General features: G+C 57.6%; 1 protein-coding gene across 3 annotated transcripts in view; it reads right to left on the bottom strand.

Annotated features, from left to right (window-relative positions):
- Positions 1-13082, bottom strand: part of FRMD1 (FERM domain containing 1) — a 35702-nt gene extending 22620 nt beyond the window's left edge. For 2 of the 3 annotated variants that reach the window (XM_058533979.1, XM_058533982.1), the window contains exon 1: positions 12107-12442. The gene's annotated coding sequence lies outside the window, so the exon portion shown is untranslated. Of the gene's footprint in view, positions 1-12106; positions 12443-12756 lie in introns of those variants that run through there. The other variant, XM_058533980.1, reaches the window with a different exon arrangement.
- Between the last annotated feature and the right edge of the window lie 479 nt (positions 13083-13561).

Below are 13561 nucleotides of genomic sequence, written 5' to 3'. Positions count from 1 at the left end.
AGCGGCCCTCAGCTGGTAAGCCCTCAGGCACGAGACTGGGTCTGGAAGAACCTGCTGTGGCATGGAACACTCAAGTGCCCGCCACGTGGGACGTGGACAAGGCAGGGGGCCCGTCCCTGGCACTGAGGTCACGGTGTCTGGCGTCAGCAGGACCCAGGCCCTGAGCTGCAGGGGTGGACACTACAGGACAGGGCTGGCAGACAGGGGAATCCGTGGTTCCGGGGCCAGGAGAAGGAGACATCTCCTCCCTTTTCTGCGAGGTGGGGGAGCCCTGAGCCCTTTCCTGTTCCAGCTGGGGACACGGGTGCTGCTGCCTGAGCCATCACCCTCCATCAGCAGCTCCCGTAATTCGGGCAGCAGAGGACCCCAGGATCGCCGTGTGTCAATCCTACTTGCTCCCCAGGGTGACTGGGTGTTTTTTCTTTAGTTCGTTTCCTCTTCTTATTTACTTGTTTTTTAAAATTACTTTATTGAAGTCATATTGGCTTATAACATTGTGTAAATTTCAGGTGTACATTATCATATATCAGTCTCTGTACAGACTGCATTGTGTTCACCTCCAAAAGTCTGGACCAGGTTTGTTACTGCTTGGAAAGAAACAGCAGGACTAGAGGAGGGAGCTGGAAGAAAAGGAGTGAGTCAGTTAATTACAGCAGCGACAGCGGCCAGGTCCTCCCAGCCCTCTACGGCGGCTCTGAGCTCCCGTTTCCCCTTCAGCAGATTCTCAGAATTCTCTCGCTGCACGTCTCCTCTGTGCCGGGTACTCCCGCGCACAGACGCCAACCTGGCCACCACGACTATTAGAGTTTGAAGGTGTCCCCCCCACACACGCCCAGGAGTAAGAAGTTAGCTGTGAACAGGGTGCTGGCTGCAGTTTGCCCCAACCCGTACCCAGCAGAGGGCAAAGGGCAGAGGCTCGGGAGAACTCTGCACCCTGTGCCTGCAGCCCAGGCCAGCGGGAGGGCTGTGCAGACAGACAGACAGACCTTCTGAACTTGGGCTCCTTCCTACCCTCACCCCCTACTCCACACCTCAGCCACAGGAGCACCTGCCTTCCATTCTGTTTAGTGGAGGTGAACACTCCCAAATATGTAAGCTATCCAAACAAAGGTGAGGTGATTTATTTGCCTGTCTGTCTGCTGGGTTACTCATTTCCCCCCTCGGGGGCCTGCCTGCCTGCTCTCTTCTCAGTAGGCCCTGACTGCAAATGCCCTCGCTGGGAACCAAGTGGTCTCCCCAGTCTGACCCATAGGGACACTGGAGGTGTGGCTCAGGAGAAAGAACTCTGGAAAGTAAAATGAAATTTGGCAAAAGGTTGGCCCAGGTGTGGAGGCCATGTGCCGGGGGCTGCGTCTCATCTGCGAGTTCAAACTTGGATTCACCACCCGGCAGCTGGGTGACCTGGGCGGGGAGTCCGTAGGTCTCTGCATCTTCCTTTCCTTGGTTGTTAGAGGGGGATTGTAATCGTTGCCTCACGTGTGTCACAGCGCCTGGGACTTGGTTACCGACAGCCCCCCACGGTGACTTCTAGAGGAACTGCCCTTGGTGCTGACAGACCAGTTCCCCTCCTTGGGGGGCCCTGTCCTCCTCCTCCTGTCCAGGGACTGGCCTCAGGAATGTGGCTGGGATGGGCTCTTTCAGCCTGGGGACATGTGTGGCTCCTCCTCTGTGAAGCGGAGGAGGGAGGTGGGGGGTGGTCGGGTCCCTAAGGGTCTGGTGTTTTATCATCAACACGGTTTACAGTTGCTATGGTGATAGTTAAAAGCAGCCTGGCTTTTAATGCCTTTTATTGTTGCTTTTAAATCCTCTACATACATGGTACGCCTTACTGCCTGCACCAGGGCAGACCCCCCACTTGCCCTTGGGTCCCCCAGAAGTCTCCGAGGGCTCCTTGCTGGGAGGGGAGAATCAAACGTAGACGTGGCCACAGCAGCTCTGCTTTAGATGGAAGTGCTGCTCAGGTTCCATTTGGAAGCAGGACTCCGCCACTAAAACGAGTCTGAAGACCTCAGCAAAGATGAAAAGCCACGGAGCACGCAGCGCTGGCCGAGCGAGCCCTCCCCAGCTCACTCCAGCACCGGCAGGATCCACTTGTCCGTTTACTCGGGAGACATCTGCTGAGCCCCACAGCTAAGCTGCCGGGTGTTGCTCCCGTCACTGGGAAACAGAAACAGCCCCCAGCGATGACACTCCCTCCTCCACCTGCCCAGGACAGAAAACCTGGCGGTCACCTCGTTTCTTTTTCTCTTCCGCCCCAGGTCCAGACAGTAGCAAATTCTGATAGTTTTACCTTCAAAACACCCAGCACCTCTCTGACCGCGTTCCCCACCTCCACCACCCGGTCCACACCTCTCTCAGCCTGGACCATTGCGACGGGCTCCCACAATCTCCTCCTCCAGCCTTGCCCCCAGTTCTCAACACCTCAGCCCCCGAAATCTTGCTAAACAGAGGGCAGATCACTGCACTCCTGCTCCAAGTCTGCAAACGGCTCCTCCTCCTGCAGAGGAGAAGCTGGAGTCCTGACAGTTACCACGGCCTTCAAGCCCTCCAAGGGCTGGCCCTGTTTGCTCTCTGGCCTCCCCGCCTTCCTGTCCCTGGACCTTTGCATGTGCTGTTCTTCTGCACAGAGGCTCTATTCAGCACATCGGCCTGGCACCTGGCACCTGGCTTGAGCTCTCATTGCTTTCAGAAATGAGCTCCCAAGTCTCATCAATGGGGAGGCCCGTCCTGACTCTGGGGTTCTCACCGTCCTCCACAGAGCTGAGTGTAATTTACTTGTCTATCGTCTATCTCTCCCTGGAGGGAATCTCCACTTGCTGCTGCTTTACTCAGAGCTGTATCCCCACTGCCGGGAGCAGTTCTCAGCCCACTGTTTGTACTCAGAAATCCGGGCTGAGTTAGCAAACATCCACGTCATGCCTCGAATGTTTGCCAGTTTGATCCTCAGCCATCCTCTTAGGGGACTGTTATTTCCATTTTACATATGTGCAAACTGAGGCTCACAGAGCTGACTCTGGAGTCCAGGTCTCCTGGGTCCGCCTGAGGCTTCTCTACCAATTTCACTTCTGGCCTGTTTCTCAGGACCTGGGTCATCAAGAAGCCCGGACCTGCCTGGCCTGAGCCGACTCCCGCGAGCTCCGAAGGAGCCGCAGTGTCTCCCAGGCGTGCCAGGCCCTGGGTCCACGCCTGCACTGCCTTGGGCTCCATGGGAAAAGATGCCCTGCGAACTACAATGTGTTAGCATCATGAACGTGTGCTGCTAACTCTTCAAGGACTTGGTGGGAAAGACAAAAGACACCCCAAACCTTCCTAGTTATCAACACAACTTCTTGGTAACAAAAACGTTACTGTCAACCCAAACTCCTCTCGACACACCACTCTTCAGAACCGCGGGGCTGGACAGATCCGGGGCGTGTGACCCGTCCCACCCAGTGCTTCCCAGACCCCTCACAGCCAGGCTGGAAGCCCAGGCCCTGCTCTGAATCCTCTCCCACAAACTTCCTGCTGCACCGCGGGAATGCGGCTCGGGCCCTTTTCCACTTGGAATGTCCTCTCCACTCTCTTCTTCCCATCCACAGCCTCCCTCGTCCTGGGAGGACTCCAGTCTACCTCAGCTTCCCCACGAGTCCTCTCCTCACTCTGCCTTTCTCGGGGGTCCTCAGCACCTGTGGTCCTCAATCCCACCTCTTCCATGTCCCCCTGCCCCCTGGAGCATGTTCTCCAGCTCACATGCATTTACGTCACCTGGAGGGCTTACTGCAGCCTGGACACTCTGGAGCAGGCCCAGCAAGCTATGAGTGGGCCCAAGAACCTGCATTTCAAGCAAGTTCCCTGGTGCTGCTGATGCCCCTGGTCCAGGAACTGCGCCTTGAGAACCACTGCCGCAGAGCGACACGAGGACCCAGCAAGCACCCACAGAACTTGCTGAAGGAATTGCGGTGCCCGTCTGAGGGAGGGGCCCCACATCTACCCACTGCAATGCAAAAGTTAATCAGAGTCCAGAGGCTTTGTCCGCAGCCCCCTGACCCTCCACAGGCCCAGTCCTACCCCCAGCTTCCCTCACTCCGGAGCAAGTGTGCTGTTACGAAGAAATTGTGTCTGGAGCGGGCGGCCTGAGCAGCGAGTCCCCGGTCTCCACCATCGGTCCTGTGCCGGCTCCCCCGCGGCTTCTTATCCAGCCCAGCCCATCTCGCCTCTGCACCTCGCACTTCCTGGCCTTGGCCAAGGCTGTTCTTAGTGCATCTTAGCGCGGTGATCTTTCACTCTTGTCTCAGCTCCCATGTGTTTCCTCCTGAGCCTGGACGGAGCCGAGATGATCTTTCTTATTTCTTCCTCGTTACCTGTCTCGCTCACTGTGAGCAGCTGCTCCGCAGCACAGCTTGTCCGTCCTGGCACAGGTGCGTCCCCATGGCTTTGACAAATGCTTTGGCCGTATTGAGTTCCCAAGAAAGACCTACTGAATGGATGGATACCTGATGCAATTAGAAGGCCACCATGACCTCCACGCAGCTGTCCTGTGAGGCAGACCTGGCCAAGGATGAGATGGACAAAAGCAGCCTTGACTCGTACGGAGCACACAGTGTCCAGTCACAGAAAATGGTTCCTATGACCCAGAGCTGTGAGAACTCAAGGTCATATTCCTCTTCAGAACTCAAGGTTATGGTCATCACATGTACTCCCCCGCTTCAGAACTCAAGGTCATGGTCATCATGTATACTCCCAGACTTCAGAACTCAAGGCCGTGGCTGCCACACATGCTCCCACCCTTCAGAGCTCAGGGTCGTGGCCATCACACATGCTCCCACCCTTCAGAGCTCAGGGTCGTGGCCATCACACACGCTCCCACCCTTCAGAGCTCAAGGTCATGGTTATCACACATGCTCCCACCCTTCAGAACTCAGGGTTGTGGCCATCACACATGCTCCCACCCTTCAGAACTCAAGGTTATGGTCATCACACGTGCCCCGCCCACCCCCTATAGTCTGAAGAGAAGCACCATCAACTGCAGTGAACCCGCCTGTTCGGTATCACACTTGGCCATGGCCAACCCCAAAGGGAAATGTCACTGTAGACCACGATGAGGATCCTTCCAAGTTTATATATTTGTTTAACTTTACAAGGTGGCTCAGATTTCCTGGACCAACCCCAAGGTTTTCACTTGCTCAAAGTCATAGCAGTATCCTAGAAATGTAAACCAAGACAAACTCACAGTCTCTTTACAGAACCTCCAATAAAGTTCTTAGATCTTTGCAGCAAGCAAACCATGGGATTTAGAGGCCAAAAAAGTCTTTGGAGACTCTGCCAACTGTGCATTTGTTTACAGTGGAATAAACATAATGTGGACCTTCATAATTAGAGAGCTGCTCTTCATAATGATCCAGAGCGTCCTGCTCCTTCCTTTAGGAAGCTGAGTTCTGATGCAGGTGGAACCCAAGAGATAAATTCCTTTTGCTGGAGGGTGAAATGAAACGAGGTTTTCTGTTTCATCATGTCATGTGGTGGTGTGATTTTAAACAGCGACCCTCAGCACTTGGTGTTCAGTGTGGGGCATTCACAAGAGATGCCCGCACTCTGTAGGTGACCTGTGTTCCCACCAACTGCTCACTAGAGGTGACCTTGGGTGAGTTAGTTAACTTCTCCAAGTTGGCGGCCCTTGAAACCCCTGCCTGCTCGGCATACCCGACCTGGGCCTGTTACATCCTCCTGCCCTCTTCTCAGCCAAGGGGTAACCTCCGGGGAGCCTGGCTAACACCCTATATTTGTAATTTTATATTTTATTCAAATATAATAAATTTTATATTTCATTTCTATCTTTTGTATTTATGCTTTGAACTTTTCCAAATGCTTTCACATACACAATCCATTATGACAAAAAGGCTCATATTACTTCATTTTACGGTTGGAGGAAACCAAGGTCCAAAAAGGATAAGAGAATTGCCCAAGAACAGAACCAATCAATGAGCATAGAACCCAAATACCCAGCCAGCACTGCTTCTCCCTTGCCCCACAACACTGTGGTGCCCGTCTCTAGTAAGACTGGGGACTCCCAGCCCAGGCGCCCAGGGCAGGCCCTACACTCTCAGGGGCCTTGGCAAGCTCTGGACCAGAGACGTCCTGGGTGCAGACGCTCACGAGGCACGCAAGCGGACAGAGACCTCCGAACCCCACAACAGCAAATGAGGCAGCTCCCGCAATTCCAGAAAGAACTGACCACAGACTAGTCTAATGGGCGGGGGCAGTGACTGGCCGTTCTGGACTTAGCATTATGTCTACAAACCAGGGGTCAGAGCTATCAAAGGGGCACTGAGCAGCCAGAAAACGTGGCGCTTCGGCCACCATGAGACAAAGCGCTGACATACCCGGAAGAACCAGGCACAGGGCAGAAGTGCTGCCCACGTCAGTCCCTTCCCCGCTCGCGGATTCCCGGAGGGACATCTCCTGCGGAGGCAGCACAATCCTCCTGTATGACACCCGCTGGGCACTGGGACCACCACAGAGTTGACCTGCTAACTGCTCACTGAGTGAGTGAAATAGAAACCTAAACCGGGCTTTCTAGACGTCGGGAGCCCACAACTTAGAAAGCATGGTGCGGAGGGAATGCTGAGCCTCTAGGTCAGGCTGGCCCAACCCGAACCCACTTCCACCTCCTTCCCTGTGAGCCTGGACACACCTAGTCACCTCAGCCACCTGGCACAGGCAGGCTGGTAATAAACGGGGGCACCCACGCCACGAGTCTCCGGGCTCTGAGACCAACCAGGATCTCCTCATCGTCCTCCCTCTGCTGAGAGTGTGCGGGCTTCCCTCAGTGAGCCTTACAAAATCGAGCCCCTGCGCCACTGGGAGCAGCCCAGGCCCGGTGCTGTGCATACAAACCCTCGCTGTGTAAACGGAGAAGCTGTGCTCTGTGCCAGGTCTCCTTCGCCAAACGAGGAAAACAGCCCCGACACAGCCCTCTGCATTTCCAGCATCTTGAAAGAGACCATTGATCCAAGTTGTTGTCGATGGCAAAGAACCAAGAACAATTTCAAATGTATATGAACTTCAAACCAAGAGTATCAGGTTGAATTTTTAAACACACACATCACTATTCATGAACTTTCGCCTTTCTAAGCCACGACACAGCCGTTCATGGTCGGGGGGTGGGCAGGTGTAGGGACCAGCTATCTCAAATCGACAGCAGATCCTGTTTCCCAGGGCGCAGATCTGGTTTCTCCAGACACTGGGTATTTCTCAAGGAGCCTCCAGTCCTGGGGGAGCACAAACGCCCACCTGAGAGTCCAGTCTCAGGCCCACCACAGAGAAACAAACACCCTCTCTTTCTAGAACGCAAAGGAAGAATCTCGACAGCACACTCTCTCAGAAAGCCGAGAGAGAGATCAACTTAGACAGGTGCATGGGAACAAAGGGACCGTGGCCTCCGGGGGAGGTGGCAGCATGGGTCACCCAGGCCGGAGGTGGAGGGAGAGAAGGGAGGCCGAGTGCGGGCAGTGGGACCCTGAGCACCTCTTGTCGGGGACTGGTTTGTCCAGTTCACTAGCTGGTCACCTGGCCAGACCTCTGGGGGTGGAGCCAACACTGGGGAGAGGGACCGATGCCCAAGTCGGGAGGGGGCTGCAGGCTGACCTAACTGTGGGGGCCGGCCCCTGGGGAGAGGGTCGGGGGAAGAGTGTGTGCCACCTCGAGGTAAGATGACGGGTCATCTGCTCCGCAGATGGGGCCTGATGTGCCCTGAGGAGGCGCCCACGCGGCATGCGGCAGGCAGGCCATGTGGAGCTTGGGGGAGGGGCGGTGCCCTGGGCCGGACCCAGGGAGGGGTAGGTGGACGGCTGTTGCCTTCAAGGCTCCTCGACTTCATGGAGTAACACCTGCCAGACCTGTGAAGCCTCGGAATAAAACCTTTTCAAATGTGCTTCCCTTCCTCTGGAGACGGTGCAGCAATGGGGGGGCACTGCTCTTGTGGGGACCCCGATTCTGCTGAGAGAGTGTGTGCTGCCCAACAACACCCTCTGCCCGGAGAGGGCAGATGCCAGGACTTCTGAGCTTCACTTGCTGGTTCAAAAGCCAAATCAAGTGCTCGCCCCAGGACACGGAAGCCCCCATGGAGGATGACTCAGAGAGCAGCTTCGTGCTGCCCATGCCCCCGGGTCGGGGGGTGAGGGAAACTTCCCCAGAGTGGAGGCCTCTCACGCAGGTGGGACGCACTGGGGTCTCAGTTACATTTATTTTGCATGTCCCACGGGGACCAGACTTCCTAATTCCTACTATGACCCTGCAAGGTTATGAGGGGGTGGTCAGCAAACCCCCAGTGTCCCAGCAAGTCCCAGCCTGCCTGCTGAGCTCCCGAGCGCCTGGCTACACCCCAGTGGCTGTTCCAACTTGTGTGATCATGGCCCGCAGTGGATCAGTTTACAGCATGATCCAGAACACACATACACATGTGTGGACCTATGTAGGAATGGGAGGCCACCAGCTTACCCTCACTTGGTATCGTGCCCTTATCAGATCTGATGGGCCTGGGCCTGAGGGCTGCCCAGGTGACTCAGCTTCAGACCTCCAATGGTTCTGGAGGAGGTCACTGGGAGGATGTGACGGCCGGTTGACCTGCAAGCTGCACCCAGGCAACTGGAGGCTGCTCACTCCTCCTCTGCCCTTGCAACGTATGCTCTGCCCATCGTTCCCACACTAGGAGCATGTGTTGTTGAGAGCATCTGGACGGCACACGTGACTGAACCCCATTAAGTCCTCTAAGTAAACTCTTAAGATTCTGGCAGGCGGGTGTGGAGACCTACTCCTCTTGCAGTGCCCAAGACAGGCTTGTATGTAAGTTTCCTCGCTTATTACACCTGCCACCTACCCGTCTGGGGTGGTCTGCCTTTCTTCGGTCTCTCCTTGTGCTCTGTGTACAGGACACAGTTTCAAATTTCACTTGGGGAACTCCAGAGGTTTCAAAACCACAAACAGCGAAGCGTGGATGGAGTCTTGGTGAATGTTGCTCCGTGAAATTGCTGTTTCTACTTTATGAATGTTGCTGGGGCACAGTGTAAACCTTTCTTCACTAAGGGTCACAGCCACAAACATTAGCTGGGACCCCAGTGCCCCCTAGCACCCGAAGCGGGATAACAGGGATGTGCTCACCCATGAGAACCAAGCATGGCGTCGCCCCTGCACAGACCCTCCCTCCCGAGGACCGTTAGTTTATGTGTCCACATGGCCAGGCCACGGTGCCCAGAGTTTGGTCAAACACCAGTCTAGATGTTGCCGTGAGGGCATTTTTAGATGAGGTTAACATTTAAATGATTCGACTTGGACTAAAGCAGATGAGCTTCCATAACGTGGGTGGGCCACATTCAATCAGTTGAAGGACTTAAGAGAAAAAGACTGAGGGCTCCTGAAGAGGAAGCAGTTCTTCTCCAGTTGGCCTTTGGACTCCAACTGCAGGATCAACTCCACCCTGGGTCTCCAGCCTGCTGGCCCGAACTACAGATCTCAGACTCGTGGGATCTGGTGCTCTGGGTGTCCACGGGCACTCTGTAAACATCTGCCCCTTCCTCCTCCATTAAATCGTTGACTGAAGTATCCCAGATGATGACCACCTTGTGGTCACTGCAGCCTAATCTGACACGGCCGTCACGAGTGTGGGTGATGTCCCGGGAGCCAGCCTCCACCCAGACCCCTTCCATGAGGGGCTGCTGGTTGCCATCCCTGGGTGTCCCCCGAAGGGCTCCTGGAGGAGAAGCCTGAGAGATGCTGGGTCCTGGCCCTCCACCACCAGCAGAACACTGAGAGCCCAGGGGTCGTGTGAGAATTCAAGGGCTGAGAGCCCTAGAGGGCTTTCTCCAGTGCCTGGCACACCATCTGTTTTGTCATCATCATCATCATGTGAAACATCTGTGTTATCATCTTGACAGTCACTGGCGCTTGCTCAGGGAACTGCCTCAGGGAACAATTAGTACCATCTCGGCCTGGCCAGCTCACACCAGCCTCCCACCAGGGCCTCCCAGCGCCAACACTGGAAGGCAAGGGCTGCGCAGGGGCGGAGCCGAGGGGAGCAGGTAGCCGTGCAGGGGAAGGGCTGGGAAGGGCCCCTGGCAGACTCCCAGGTCACCCTGATGCCCCCCACACCCCACCCCCACCCTAGGGTCGCATCGCATGTTCAATAGGATGGGAAAAGAGCTAAGACTGAGTGACGATGACACCTCTGTGAGCGACAACTGCACTGGGACAACAGGTGCCACCTGAGGATGTCCCAGGCCTGTGGTCCTGCCCTCACAGAGTGGAGACCTGAGCCGCCCTTCAAATTCCAGCCACGTTACAAACAGCAGGCAAAATTCCTGCTGGGTACAGAGGGCTAGTGTGCATCTTAAGGACGACACTTCAAACAAAATCGAAGGAAGCGATTCTGGGTGGGAAAGTTCTTGCAGCGTGGGACACCGCTGTCCTAAGAATAGGAGACTTCAAAACAAACGTGACACCCTGTGGATGTAAAGAAATAGCTCCTCCACGCCTCCAACAAAGAAACCACTTGTGCAGCATCAGGCAATGTCTGAGTTGTGAAAACCCCTCCCTACGCCCCCTCCCCCGAAGGTTTCCTGGGTTTCTAAGCCCCACCCACTCGTAGGAAGACCTCTCCATAGACCTCTTGGGGGATTAAATCCCAGAGCACGTGACCGTGCTGGCACGTCCCTCATTTCCTGCACCTCATCCACAGGGTTTAACCCGCTGCACGAACAGCGCGACTCAGCCAGAGTGGCCTGAGAAAAGCTCCTCAGAAGTCTTGTGCTTCTAGAAGAAATGAAATGCAGACCCTCTCCAGGTCCCTGTCAGGAGGAGGGTGGAGCGCAGGGCTGAGGACAGTCAATGCGGGCAGACCAGTTGACCAGTTCTGGCTCACCTGGGGCTGGGTGAGGGTGACAGGTGAGCCGGCTCTGCCCTTGACCTGGCCAGCAGGCCACCCGCCCTGCCACGTCCTGCTGAGAGGCACAAAGAAGTCCTGGGGTTCTCGTCTTCCTTGGAGTTTGGGGGCCTAGGATTTCCTGCAGTTCAAGTTTGTCTCTGGTTCACTGAAGGGGTTTGGCAGGTGCCGGGCCAGAATCTCGGAGAATCGGCACCTGGCGACAGTCGCTGTCTCCGGAAAGGCCGCTCTTCCCTCCGCTGCTGCACGAGGCCCTGTGCGCACCGACACAGCCGACCCGGACCCGGAGCCCCGCCTCTGGGCACCTGTCCTGACCGCGGACCTCGCACATGCCCACTGGCCTCTCAGTGCCCAGAGACTGGGAAGGGGGCGCCACAAAAATGCCCTCCTGAGCCCCAGGGGGCCTCCACTTCTCTTAACCAAACCCAGGTCTGCAGGTGGCCGAGGCCTCTTGGGCCCTGCTGTCACCAAGACCCTGGTCGCCAGAAAATCCTTGTAAAGCCCAAGAGGAGCAGACCAGACACAACTATGTTAAGTGGGGGGTGACTTACAAGAGCCTCCTTTTGTCAAACAAGCAGCTGTGGGCACACACCTGCCCCCAAATGTAAAGAACACCCACAGGAACTGGGCTGGGCCCTCTCCCCGGCTTCCTTCTGCCTGTCTACCTCTGCCAGAAGGACAAGTGGATCTGCTCCTCCCTCCCCCTGCTGGAATTTGGTGGGTGGGAGTGGGACCGTGTTCACCTTTTGTCTCCCGGTCAGCTTTTTGTTAATACTTAATTGTTGTGGGGGGGGCCGTGGCCCCACAGAAAAGCCGGATGGACCTGTTTCAGGGCCACCCAGCTAGCAGCTCCCCTCTGCTCCCTGCCCACAGCCTCCTTGAAAAGCCCTCTCAGGTGGAAACATGCATGCACTCACCCACTGACCCCACAGGATGCCCTCTGACCCCACACTCACCTCTGATCCCAACCCTCGCAGACCCTCCCTAGCTCTCCAACTACCTTCTCCCTCACTTTCGGCTCCAGCCTCACTTCCAGGGAAGGAAGAAAAGAGGAGCTTTGGACCCACACCTTACTGAACAAAGGAAATATTCTCAACTTTGTTGTTAAACACTAGAATGTCACTTTGTCGCCTTGTGTCAATACTTCCCGCTACACCCCCACACAAACCACCCACACAACCCGAACTTGCCGACCTGGCAGGTCCAGTCCTGAGATTGGCCACCCCGAGGCGGCAGCTGCCTCTCCTGGGAGCTTCGCTCTCAGCGCATCTGGTGACACAACCAGCCGCGCGTGCGGAAAACAGGACGCTCTTCGGAACCTCAGAAGATCCAGGGCCGTCTTAGGCAACTTTTACAGTCGAGCCCTCTGGAAACACGCTCAGAAAATCCCAATTTCCGGCCACACCTGGATCGAGGGTGCGGCGGGGAGGGAATAAAGCAGTCTGCACCTGCCCCGGGAGCTCGGGAGCCCGGGCGGGGGAGGGGGGTGTGAGAAACAGAGGGGGCACGGGAGAAGGGAGGGGACAGGGGAGGGGAGGGGCCGTTGGCAGAGGCCGGGCGGAGGGGCCGGGGCTGCTCCCGAGAGCCCGGCAGGGGCGCGCCCGGGACAGCTCGGCGCGGAGCAGGGACCCCCGACCCGGCATCTAAGTCAAAAGCCACGGAGGGGGCGACAGCGCCCCCGGGAGGGTCCCGAACTCCCAGCTCCAAGATCTAGGGGCGCAAACCCCGAAAAGCGACGGCGGCGAGGGTGGCAGCCGTGGGCCGGGTGTCCGCGTCCCCCGGGACCCCCGTCTGCAGGCAGCTCGAGGGCGGAGCGCCCCCGCCCGCGGAGACGGACGGCTCACCTGCGGGGGTCGCAGTCGGGGTCCCAGCCGGGCTCACATTTCCGGGTCTGGGTCGGGATCGGGGACTGGGTAGGGATTAGGCTCAGGGTCCGGCTCTGGGTCCAGCTCCGGGTCCGGTTCGGGGTTGGGGTCGGGGTCGGGGTCAGGATCTGGGTTGGGGTCCGGGTCGGGGTCTGGGTCAGGTTCCGCGTTGGGGTCCGGGTCGGGGTCTGGGTTGGGGTCCGGGTCCCGGTTCGGGTCGGGGTCGGGGTCGGGGCCCGGGTCCAGGTCTGGGTCCTAGGGCGGCAGCGTGAACGCAGCCGCCGCTGTGCTTCGGTCTCGGTGGATCCGCGCGGCGAGGCGGCGGTTGAGCGCGATCCCGGGGTGGGGTGGGGGGGCCGAGTTCTGGATTGGCCTGCGCCGCCCTCCCCTCTCGCCCCCTCCCCTCTCCCCGCCCCCTCTCCTCCCCTCCACCCCTCCCCCTCTCCTCGCAAGACTGATGGGAGGGGCGCGGCCTGCCCGGCTTGCTGCGTGCAGGATTAGACACCCCGGGGGTCAGTGTCCCGAGGTCGCACTGTCTGGGAGTAGCACGGTCCCGGGGTCACCCCGGCTGGGGCCCTCCGCTGGCACCTCGGACTCGGAGAGGCGAGCGCACGTGGCCCGAAGCTCCCCGCGCCGAGGGACCCCCGTTTGGGGCGCGAACTGAACCCCACTCGCCGGGATTCTGCGTTCCTCCGCGGCCGGGACAGCCGGCTGGAAACGTCCGCCCCCTCCTCCCGCCCCCCAGCTCCACGATCGTTGGAAGCGCCGGGTGGACAGCGGTGAC

The sequence above is a fragment of the Diceros bicornis genome, chromosome 39 (assembly GCF_020826845.1).
Source record: "Diceros bicornis minor isolate mBicDic1 chromosome 39, mDicBic1.mat.cur, whole genome shotgun sequence".
Classification (NCBI taxonomy): Eukaryota; Metazoa; Chordata; class Mammalia; order Perissodactyla; family Rhinocerotidae; genus Diceros; species Diceros bicornis.
The sequence above is the reverse complement of the archived record's forward strand: the minus strand, read 5'-3'. Positions and strand labels throughout refer to the sequence as shown.